Raw genomic sequence first — 12,239 nt, 5'->3', positions numbered from 1 at the left:
CCATTTTGTCTTATCGCAAGTCTTATACATTTGCAGGATCTCCCAATCCCAAGTCGCTTCCAGAGGATGTCTCGATCCACTAAAACAAAATCAAGGCCCGAACCTCGTTCGTCCTATCAAACTTTCTCAAAACTCTCAAAATAAAATCGGCATGACCTGCCCGCTATTCTCACCGTTCAGAATCTCAGATTTCCAGTGTAAAGCATATTTAAATCATCACAATCAACAACATGTCATATATCAAGAAATCTCAACATTAACACTTAGCACTTAGCATATAAAGCATGCACCACACATCCTAGATTACCCACATAGCACATAGCATGTAAGTCAATCTTCAAAAACATTCAGTAGATGAATCATCTACATTGTCAGCCGAAGCCTCAGAAAACATTTTCAATCACACACAATCTCAGTGCATAAACAGTAAACAATGTCGAAACATCGACCCTAAGCATTAACTAGAGATTCAGTGAGAAGCCCTCACCTGAAAGATCTCCAGAACGATCAACTAGTGCTTCCTCGCACTCAAAGTGTTGCTCCTCGGGAAATTCCTCAAAAGTTCCTTTAAAACAAAATCACAGAAATACTATCAGAATCTATCGAAAACTAAGTTATCGATACGTACTAAGGTTACTCGAAGTAATCTATACTCTAAGGTACGATAATCTAGCGCGAAAGACAAGTTTTCGGAAAAAGGAAATTTCTTCCTCCCCCTTAATAGGGCTCGGCCACTTTGGCTAATTATGGGGCTCGATTTTTCTTCGATCAAACTTGGTTCCTATGCTTTCATAAGCCGTAACTAAGGGTATTCTGAACTCGGAAAAATTATCGGATCGAAAACTGTCGCAGGGGTATTTTGGTCATGATTTTTAACTTAGGATTTTCAAAACTGAAATCCCAAAAATAAAATTTTGCAGGGACGTCACCAACGACGTTTATGACAACTAATCCTACTAGCACTAAGCTAAGGCGATAGTTTTCAGCCTAGAGGTTGGAACTTTACTCAAAAACTACATAAATGGGTATTTTAGGTTCAAATTGATTCCGACGGAATTCCGGCGACATAACGGAAAATCTAATCCGGCAGAAGTGATCTTGGGCACATGTAGAAGAGGTTTAGAATCAGAAATGAAAGATTCAGGATAGTTTTGCAAAAACCCATAAACTATCCACTCAGAAAACTCTACAGAAAAGCTATGGAAAAAGCGATCGGAGGTAAGGATTAGCGACTATACCTCGAAACCTTGAAGCAGCAACTGATTGATCGACGATCAAGCAAGGTTTGAACAAAAGCTCTTCTTCCTTCTTCCTTGTTCTTGGCCGCGGGTTTGAAGAGAGAAAATGGAGGAGAATTTGAATTTTTCTTCCTTTCTTTGCTATATATAGAAGGTGGAAATTCGCGGGAAAAAGAAAGTTTCGCGAATCTGATTTTTACGGCGTCATTCTCCATGAATTCTAAGATAGGTTTTGGCAAAGGAATTCCTAAGCTAAGAAGATGTCTCCTTGTATTTTTGGCAACTAATGCAAAGTCGGTGCAAAGTCGGTGTAAAACTATTTTACCCGATAAGTTGCTTTTTGCCTCGAATGTCGGAATAGAAAACTTCCTTCGGAAGAAAGATTGAAATCATCAAGAGAAATGGGTGTACGCGTGTAGAATATTCATTTGAAGCTCTGAATAGATAAAGTCTTCATTGTCGAGAAATTCTAGGGTTTTGAAATACCAGGGATTCGGTTTCGGCAAACTTCCGATGATTGGAATCGGACGTTCGTAGATCCTAGAGTTTCGCCTCGAGACGATCGTGATATATGGAAAAAGAGAAGTTCTAACATTTCTCTGAAGATTTTTGGAATTAACTGCCATCGTGCCTAAAAGTGAAAATTAGCTATATACTAGGGTTTCTGACCTAGGTTTAAGCGTAAAACGTTCGTGCTATAACTTTTATCGATCATAATGAAATCCTTGAACTTTTCCTGAACTTTCTCCTTCATAAATATATTTCATTTAATAAACTTTCGTTCAGGTTTCCCTTCACATTACATCAACCCTAATCGTGAATAAGAAGTTTATTCACTTAGCATAAACTTAAAAACTCGGGCCTTACAGGGCACATGAATGAACCGATCTCACACCCGAACAAGAGGTATTCCGAGACTGTATAGGGATGGACTATACAGTTGAGGAGGGCATAAGAGATTTGATTGGTACTACTCATAACAACAAGTTGCAACTTCTTTTCGGGAGCCCAACTGATAAGAACTCCATGGTTAATTGTGCTTGCCTTGGAGTAATATCGTGATGGGTGACCTCCTGGGAAGTTTTCCCGGGAAGTGCGCGAGTGAGGACAAAGCGCACTGAAAAGACTCGTGTTATTACCGTGAGGCCAGTCGTCAAGTCAGGATGCTACACAAAAGGATTCAAAAACAATTCCTTTGGGGAAAGGCGAGAGTGAAAGAGGTGTGGCGTGGGTGAAATGGGAAAAGGTTTGCCAAACCAAGGAGGATGGAGGACTAGGCATTAAGGATTTGGAGGTGTTTAAAAGAGCTCTATTGATCATATGGAGATGGAGACTATTGCAAGAACAAGACAGCTCATGGGGGAAAATTTTGAATGATAAATACAATGCTTTCCAGAGAACGATTGATCATCAGGAAGCTCCATCAGGGTCCTACTGGTGGAAGGATTTAATGGAAATTAGTTTGCAGGGCACTGATTGGTATAATGGAAGTGTCAAAAGATTAGTGGGACAAGGCTCATCAACTTTGTTTTTGTTTGACAGATGGACCAAGGAGGACCTGAATTTGAAAACAAAGTTTGGAAGGCTATATGAGCTGTCTTCTCAGAAGAATTGCTTGATTAGTGAGATGGGTGAGTGGGTAGATGGCCGCTGGAACTGGAATTGGACTTGGAGACGAAATCTATTCGTCTGGGAAAGCCAACTATTGGAAAACCTACTACAGGCTATTCGAGAGAGCTGCTTGCACCAAGGGAGAGGGGATAAGTGGGTTTGGGACGCATCGCCTGATGGGGTGTTCAGCGTGAGCTTTGCCTGCAGGATCAAGAGGTGAATGGAGACCTGTTCAAGACGATCTGGAAAGTGGTGGCTCTTTAAAAGGTCCAAGCCTTTTTTTGGCGGCTCATGTGGGACAGATTGCAGACGAAAATGAACCTTAAACAGAGAAAAATTCTTCAACCTGGCCCATCGTGTATTTGCGTTTTTTGCGGTGAGGCTGAAGAAATCGCTAGCCACCTCTTTTTTTCCTGTTTTTTTTGCCTGGAAAGTGTGGACAGATTGTTATAATTGGATTGGAATCGACCCTGTTTTACATGAGAATCCTCAATTACATTTCCAACAACATGGCCAGAACATCTTTCCTATGGGAAATTCTGGATGGTGGACCGTATGGGGAGCATGTGCTTGGACGATTTGGGAACACAGAAATGAGATTGTCTTCAAATCAGGAACTATCTGTGCATAGAAGGTCATAAGATTGATTAGATTCCGCTCTTGGAAGTGGCTCAAGTGTAGAAGAAAGGACTTCAATTACTCCTTTTTAGAGTGGAACTCTATTCCTAGCTTATGTCTGGGAAAGGATCTCTCTCGATCCACCTAGCTCTATCCGTCTTAGGTGTAGATCTAACTTAGTGCTTTTTGCACTCTGTTTTTGGGTGAATGGTCACTTTGGTCCCTAAAGTTACAGGCGTCGGACAAATTAGTCCCTATTCTAAGGAAATGTCGTCCGTAGTCCCTGAAGTTGGCAAACGTCGATCACTTTGGTCCCTGCCTCTTCTCCCGTTAGTGAATGTTAACGGAGACGATGATTTGGCACGTTAAGTGTCCATCTCTCCTAGCCACGTGGATTGAAACGTTGGGGGGGAAACATTGAACCTTCAATTTAATCCTTTTCATCCTTATAAGAGAAGAAGAACCCTAGAACAGACCCAAAATCCCCAAATCTGAAAACTTCAATCCCGCCACTTTGCTTCTTCCAATCCTCAAATTTCTTGTCTCATTCAACTCGCAATTGGCATACAATGTCTCAAAAGTCGAAATCTAGTGCAGAAACGAAGGGGAGCAAGGATTCAAGTGGTACCTCAAACTGTATTGTTGATGGAGTCCTCTACTGTAAACTACCTCAAATTTCTGATCGGTAATCTCATCTTATGGTGGAAGAACTTCAACGTTTTTGCAGGTACCGTGATCTTTGGATGCTGTTGGTCTCTAATCTGACGGCGGTGGACTCTTCTTCCGCTCCCTTGATGATTCTTCCTCCATTTGATGTCGAGTGGGTTTGGTTCTGTCACACTCTGAACCCTGTGAGTTACAATGAATACTGTGAGAGAAGATTCTCAAAACTGATTGGAAGAGCTGCTATATTTGATGAAGAGAATAGAGAGTATGCTTTGATGCGATGCATGAAATTTTGGAGCAGTAAATACCTGTTTGAATCGTTTGAGAATGATGTAGGTTCGGATTCGAATGATCGGATACTGTTGCTGTTGAGAGTTTGAATGATGAAGTTTTTAAGGAAGTTGAGAAGCAGAGATTGTTGTGTTCCATGTTTGTTAAACCTTACACGTCTGAATTGGTGTACTTAATAGCTTCGAGACAAAAATACAAGGCTTTCTTGTTCAAGCTGCAAGGATTCTCTCATGAATCTTCATTTCGTTTGGTTCCTGCTTCAGACATTTTGTTAATATGGATTACCCACTAGGTGTTTTGTTTGTTAATATGGATTACCCACCAGATGATTCTGGGGCAATGAGATCTGATGTGATTCTAAAGATGAATAGATATCGTCCGCAAGAAGGAAGATGGCTGTCTCACACGGTTCTTGATCATGCAGGGAGAGTGTGTTTTGTCATTAGAATCAGGTAAATTTCCAATTGTTGTGAGTTGAATGAGACAAAAAAAATTGAGGATTGGAAGAAGCAAAGTGGTGGGATTGAAGTTTTCAGATTTGAGGATTTTGAGTTTGTTCTAGGGTTCTTCTTCTCTTATAAAGATGTAAAGGACTAAATTGAAGGTTCAATGTTTCCCCCCAATGTTCCAATCCACGGGGCTAGGAGAGATGGACACTTAACGTGTCAAATCATCGTCTCCGTTAACGTTCACTAACGGAATAAGAGGCAAGGACTAAAGTGATCGACGTTAGCCAACTTCAGGGACTATGGGCAACATTTCCTTAGAATAGGGACTAATTTGCCCGACGCCTATAACTTTAGGGACCAAAGTGACTATTCACCCCTCTGTTTTTACTTTGCTTTTTTCTCCTTTCTTGTACAGGGAGTGGCACCCATTGTGCCACACTTTTTACATAATATATATTTTGCCTTTCAAAAAAAAAAAAGTATTGTGTGTGTTTTGTCTTCTCTTGAAGAAGAATCTGAAGCTAATGTGGGAATTCCACTTGAAATTGTTAGGGTATTTGTAGGTTGGATCAGTGTTGGTGTTGAGTGAGGTTTGTTTTTTAAGTTTAGTGATTGTTGAATTTTCTTTTATCATTACGCATGTGGGATTAATACTAATTAATTTACTTTGTACGGTGTTTTATGCACAAAAAAGACTAATTGCATACCAATTTTTTTAGGCATCTAAATATTTGAAAAGAAAAGAAAAAAGTAATACATGTTATATGTGGTTTTTTTATAGGCAAATGTTAGATGTTAGAAATGTTAGTAAATTAGTCATTCCTTAGGGTTCGAACCTTTAACCCTTCATCCCACCCAACTCTTATGTTCCCTAACTGTTTCCACTTTAGTTAACCCTCGGGGACAAATGTAATATGTGATCTGATATGCTTGCAAAAAAAAGCTGTCAATTAGGCCCAAAATCCCTAGTCCACGCGAGTTAGGGCAAAAAAGACCCACACAAGAAATTAAAATACCTATGGGGGCTAGGGCTAACCCATGGCCCTAAAATTTCAATCTCTCTCTCTCTCTCTCTCTCTCTCTCTCTCTCTCTCTCTCTCTCTCTCTCTCTCTCTCTCCCTTAGATTCTAATCTCATCAAACCATTAATCAATCTGAAACACTAAAATTGACCATAAACACTAAAATCGGTTATAAACCCAGAAATCGACCATAAACCTTAAAGTCGGGGACTAAACCATAAAATCAGCCATAAACCCTAAAATCGATCCAAAACCCCAAAAATTAGCCCTAACCTCTTAGATCGGCTCCAACCCCTAAAATCAAGTATGTACCCTAAAACCGGTTCCAAACCCTAAAATCAGTCTAAAATCTTAAAATCAACCCTAAACTCCGAAAGTTAGCCCAAACCCTTAAAATCGGTCTGAAACGCTAAAATTGACACCAAACCTTAAAATTGGCCCAAACCCTAAAATCAGCCCAAATCCAAAAAAATTGGTCTGAAGCCCTAAAATCAACTATAAACCTTGAAATCGATCTGAACCCCTAAAATTGGCCTAAAACCCTAAAATTGGTCTAAAACTCTAAAATCGACTCTACACAAAAAAAAAACCATAAATATTAAAATTGACCTTGACCCGCCCAACAAAACGCCAACAAGCACAGAACCCCAAAATCGACCTAATTTCAGGTCAATTTTTGGGGTTTAGTACCAATTTTAGGGTTTTGAGCCAATTTAGTGTTTCGTGTCTATTTTATGTTTTACGGCCAATTTTTAGGGTTTCGTGCCAATTTTAGGGGTTTAGGTCAACACATAGAGGTTAGGCAATGAAACTCTAATCCTAGAGAAACTATCTACCTTGGTGAATCCTACTCTTTTACCTGCTTTCTTTATATTTTCATGTTCTTAAACAAACAATCATTCTCGTTGTTAACTATCATTTGAGTTTGTTAGTTATTGAACAACATAAGTATCACATCTCCATGTGGATACGACAAAACCCTTTTACTATATTACAATTGAATTTTGAGAGATTTGAAAGTAGCGAGGTAAAAAAATCTTTCAACAACCGACCTTGGGGAGAGATAGCTGGCCGATGAAGTGGACATCTGCGATGACCATGAAAATTCAATCCGTGAGTGGACACACTATGAAGCATGAGTCAACACGTCTTGAAAAGTAAAAATTATGACATGAACACTCACCTGACGCGCCAAGCAAAGAAACAAGCGGATATGAGGGAAGGGAAATACGTGATAGAAGAGTTCAAAGGATGTCTAACCATAGTACACACAAACTATCTTAAGGTTTTGCGGCTAAAGCATTTAGCCACAAGCCTTGGGGGGTTGTGGACCATCATAGTCTCATGGACTTTGGATTGGATGGTGAAGTCTTGAAGTCTCTAACGGAGGACTAGGATGCTCTATTAGGATTGAGCTGGACGGATGAAGCTTGGAAGCCAGAAAACCAAAGTGAAGGCCCATCCGAATACGAGAACATCCGCCTGGTAGTGAGGAGCAAGATGACCGTTACGAAGACATCCGACTGTCAGTAAGAAAGCAAAATCATAGTGATGAAGACATTTGGCTGTCAGTGAGGAAGAAAGATGATGGTTGATTGCGCACATAGTCAAAGCTCCTAACATCCCCTGACCCACACCGCTGTCATGGAGTCAGCCGACTGGGTAATAAAAATGCTCCATTGACGGACGTGATTGGTCCACAAGTCAAACGACAATGTAATAATTGCTTCATCTAGGGTTTAGAGGTCGACCCACTATAAAAAGGAGACTTCCACATTTTCATGTATCTCATCTTCTACTCAGTGAAAGAACACTTCATTATTTTCTAAACCTTTTATACTTTCGTTATCTCTAAAGTTACATATCAGAACAAGTTTGTTAAAATTACACACTTACATTTGAGATACCATCATTACCTAGTTCTTTCTTTCTTATACAGAGAAGGGGAAAAATAAAAAATAAAAAATAAAAAACTTATGAGTGCACTTTGGGCCCAAAATCTGATCATGACTTGCACGTGTTAGTCAATTCTCACGAAGCAATCATGAACAAGTTTAGATATTAGCAACTAGAAATGTCAAGTATAGTGGTTAGGAATGTTCCCATTTCATCTAATATATTTTTTGTGGTGTTTTTTTATTTTCTGAAATGAAGTGGTACACATTAACTATAGATACATTTGCTGCTTAATTAGTGGGATTCGATTTGAAGAGCCTTACTTTCTGCTTTCTCTAAAGTTGGTAGGGATTCACAGAAACCCTTGGGATTAAGGAATGAGAAATGTCCCAAGATATGAATGATCCCACTTAACCATGCCATAAAGCAGTCAATTAAAGTGTGACTAATTAATGATTATGTTCATAGAAACAAAAAAAAAAAAAAGTTCATAGACACTTTTGATAAACATTTTTACGGCCAAACTTCCATGATTATTAACATTTTGGCTATAACCATCACATCTAATATATGTTGCAACTTGCATGTCTCATGATTATTACATGTTTTTCTTGATCACTTAGAATTGATTGTAGATACAAATAATTTTATTAAAATTTATTATATATACTAAATGCTAATTAAAAGTAAAGTTTTAAAATTTGTCGTACTATATAAAAGCCAATTAAAAGTGATGTTTTAAAATTTATTTTACTAAAAGCGAATTAAAGTAATTTATATTTAAATATATTTAATTATAAGAAAAGTGATATATGTGAGGTATACGTAGTTTTGAGAAACTCACAATTGGTATACTCACTTGACCTAATTTTTGAGGCTTGACACTACAAAAAAATCGTTACTTAGCGGAGGTTTTTTTCTGCATTTAGTGGGGGTTTTCAACCCCCACGCATTACTTGGTGGCGGTTTTGAAAAATCTTGAGGTTACACTTCCCACAAATTATTAACGGCGTTTTTGAGCAACCTGTGTTAAGCGTTTAGCGGCGGTTATTTAGCGGTGGTTTTCAACCTCCCTTATCTGCAAGATTTATTTAATGGGAGTTCTCAACCTCCCTTAACTTCAAGTGATTATTTCCAGCTATAAAAACAACAAATATGAGGGGTGTAGATTTATTTCCAGAACTAAAAACTCACCAAGGATGAAGGAATGCAACACAATTTCAGAAATACAAAACAACAAATAGAGAACTTGAACTATTTACCAAGAAAACCGAGTTAAAAAAAGGGAATGCCCTCAGATCTGATAGCTTAGAACAAATCACAAAGATTAAAGCCAGTAGCGTTCATCAAAAGCTTTCCCAAACCACCACATATAATCAATATCAACATCATCTTCATCATCATATATATGCATGCGTGTATGTCACAGCATGATGTATTATCTTTACAAAAAACACACCAAATTAAACTAAAAACTGAAGTAGCAATTCATGAGACTTTAAGATTAAACTGCATTACATCGAATTAGGGGTTAATTTAACATTAGAAAAATATAGAAATACAAGTTGAAGGGAGTGTACCTCAAATCCAAAAAGAAGAGCATTCAAGTAAAAATATGAAGCAGCATATTTTATGAAGTGCATAAGATAATTTAGGAAGTGCATAAGATAATTTACCTTCTTTATCATTGTTTCCTTTTCCCATGTAGCTATGCCTTTGAATGTAACTTTAATAAGCTTAATAGCTCCTGTCAAGTCTTTAACAATAAACATGTTTAGAAGGCAAAAATTGTAGTCAAACAATCAACAATTAAACATGATGACCAAACTTAAAACGACTGTGATCAACTTGCCTACCCCTTCTTATGCCATGGGCTAGTATTGGAAAAGCTATTCTAATCAGTTCCATGAATAGAAGATAGCTTACAATCAAAAGCAGTAAGATAAATAATCTGTGGGATAGAACTCTCACTTATTGTACTAATATTTAACTTAGCAGGAAATCAGTCTAAACTTTATCTTACACCTTGTCAACAGGTTAAGGAAAATGGTTATGTTACATTTAATTTATATGAAATCAATGAAGGGAAGGAAATATATACTAGAAAAGTATTCTGCTGTCACTTTTTTTTAATGGCTGTGTTTAAAGTCTTTAACATAAGTACACTTCAAATTGTTGGTTCCTTTCTTGAGCTTTCTACTACAAGCCTTTGATTCCATTAGCCTATGAGACAAATCCTCCAAGTTTTAATAGTAGACTTAACTAGCTAATACAAGTAAGATAGTAGCCTAGTTTTCATCATCTACATCATCATTTAGATGGTTTGTAGCCAATGGCACATACAGGGCAAACCAATAGCAAGAATGACAATAACATTATACAGGGCAAACATTGGAATCATCACCCAAAAACAAGAGTTATCAAAGTTCCAATAAGGATGCCAAATATCAGATTTCAATATATTCAAAGGAGTTTTTGTTTCACTTTATAAAATAAATCATTAACAGCCATGTATCATTAAAAAGAGAACTAACCGGCTCATGATCTTTTATCCAAACAGATAAAGGCCTGTTAGCATCTTCAGAAACAAAGGGATCACCATTAAAAAAGTCAGGAACCACCACAAAATACCCAGCTGCTGCAAGCTTCCTTTACAACAAACTATATTACTTACTAGGGGAACAATTGCATACAGCATCATAAAAGAGAATAGACAAAGAGAGCAGAATAGTGGAATGGAATTAAGAGCCAATTCTGTTGGCGTATAATGTACCACAACATGAATCAGAAGGGAATCGAGAGTGGGAATGAGAGTGACAGCCGAGAGAGTGAGATTCCAATGTTTCCACAGCCCATGTTTCCATTTCACAGAAATCTGATTCCAAAGCTCAAACAAATCATAACATTGATAAAAATAAAACGAATCTCACTCTGAATCATAACATTGATTCCAAAGCTCAAACAATTCTTACAAATTCTTTGTTGGAAGAAGAACCATATTTACTCTGAATCTGCACAAATGAAAGATCAAACATCAAACGTTAAGTACATAAGTAACCGGAAAAAGTAGAATTGAATCAAATGACTCCAAACTTGTAGTACTCACCTTCAATGAAAAGTCAGTTAAATCTAGGATAAATGAAAAGTCAGTTACATTTAGTGCCATTCAAATACAAGAGAAATCAACAAAACATACCTAATTCATTTCCCCCTTGGGATTAACAATGACACCAGCATTATCTGCATAAACCAAAATCAAATGTCAAGTATGTATACATAAACACATTATAATGAAGAAAAGCAACAAGTTCCATATGTATCAAAACAACAAAGAACATCAGCAAACTTCAGCAAAAATCATTAAGCTAAGAAATTCGGCTGAAAAATTTATAAATTTGGAAGGAGAAATCCAAAACTCTCCAAAGTTCAGACATGCTAAATCTAAGACCACCATTTAACAATACAATGATCAAATCAATCATAACTTTGAAGCTAAAAATCAAGAACAAATGAATATCGTTCATTGAAAAAGAATTTTCATTGTTGGAAACGGTTACCTCCACTTCTTGTGTGTTTCTGACAGAAACGCAAGTGCGGACGGCGACGGTCTCAAGCGGCATGGCGAAGGCGACAAGCTGAAGCGCAGGACAAGAATCAGTGTGAAAAAAATGAAGAAGGAACCAAGAAACCCTTCCTGAAAGTGCCGAAACTGAAAGGATCGATCGTCGGTTTCCACGGCGGAACATGAACGCTTAGATCGGCGAAGTAGGAAAGAGAAAACGTAGCAGATAAAGATGAAATTCCAGATTCGACGAAGAAGAAGATGAATCTGTGGCAATGTACGACGTAGCAGATAATGTATTCGCGCGTTAATTCAAGAAATCTGTGGGGTTTTCAAAACCCCCGCTAAATAACCCCCACTAAATAACGAATTTTTTGTAGTCCGGTTGATTAATTTTATGGTTGTTGATTGTAATAATACTTTGAGAAAAAAAAACCTCACAATTAATTATGGGCTCGTTTGTTTTAGCGTTCTGAGCCTCAAACATGATTTTCATTTAAATGGCCAGATAAACCGCTAGAAATGTGTAACGCTTGCAATTTTTCCTGGCATAACTCACTTGTGGCGGTTTTAAACCGCCAGAAATGTGTAAACCATGCGTTTTTTCTGGCACCGCAAATTAGTGGCCGTTTGAAACTGCCACTAAATGCTGCTGTTGCAATCGGGAGCGGATTCCCCACCGGCAGGGGAATAGGAGACGGCCATCTCAAGGCACATCACGACCTACAGCCCAATCTTGTCGGGCCAAATAGCACTGCTGTTATTTAATATAACTTAATACTTCTATCCGAGTGTTAACTTTTTTTGTTAACACTTTTCTTAGTATTTTCAATTCTAATTTTTTCACTATTTCATTAACTCTCTATGTTATTGGAGTTAATTAGTGC

At 37.8% G+C, this 12,239-nt stretch overlaps 1 long non-coding RNA gene across 2 annotated transcripts; it reads right to left on the bottom strand.

The window, feature by feature from the left end:
• Window positions 1–9,304: 9,304 nt before the first annotated feature.
• LOC130718952 (uncharacterized) lies at window positions 9,305–11,672 on the bottom strand. 2 transcript variants are annotated; one of them, XR_009012890.1, is made up of 6 exons: window positions 11,348–11,672; window positions 10,987–11,030; window positions 10,763–10,801; window positions 10,564–10,665; window positions 10,325–10,439; window positions 9,305–9,546 (listed from the first exon to the last, which is right to left on the bottom strand). It is a non-coding gene; the product is annotated as an uncharacterized LOC130718952 (long non-coding RNA). The 2 variants fall into 2 exon arrangements; XR_009012889.1 differs by having other exon boundaries at window positions 10,325–10,665.
• Between the last annotated feature and the right edge of the window lie 567 nt (window positions 11,673–12,239).

This window comes from Lotus japonicus, chromosome 5 (genome assembly GCF_012489685.1).
Source record: "Lotus japonicus ecotype B-129 chromosome 5, LjGifu_v1.2".
In the NCBI taxonomy this organism is placed as follows: Eukaryota; Viridiplantae; Streptophyta; class Magnoliopsida; order Fabales; family Fabaceae; genus Lotus; species Lotus japonicus.
Note: the sequence above shows the minus strand (reverse complement) of the source record. Positions and strands in the feature narration are given on the sequence as shown.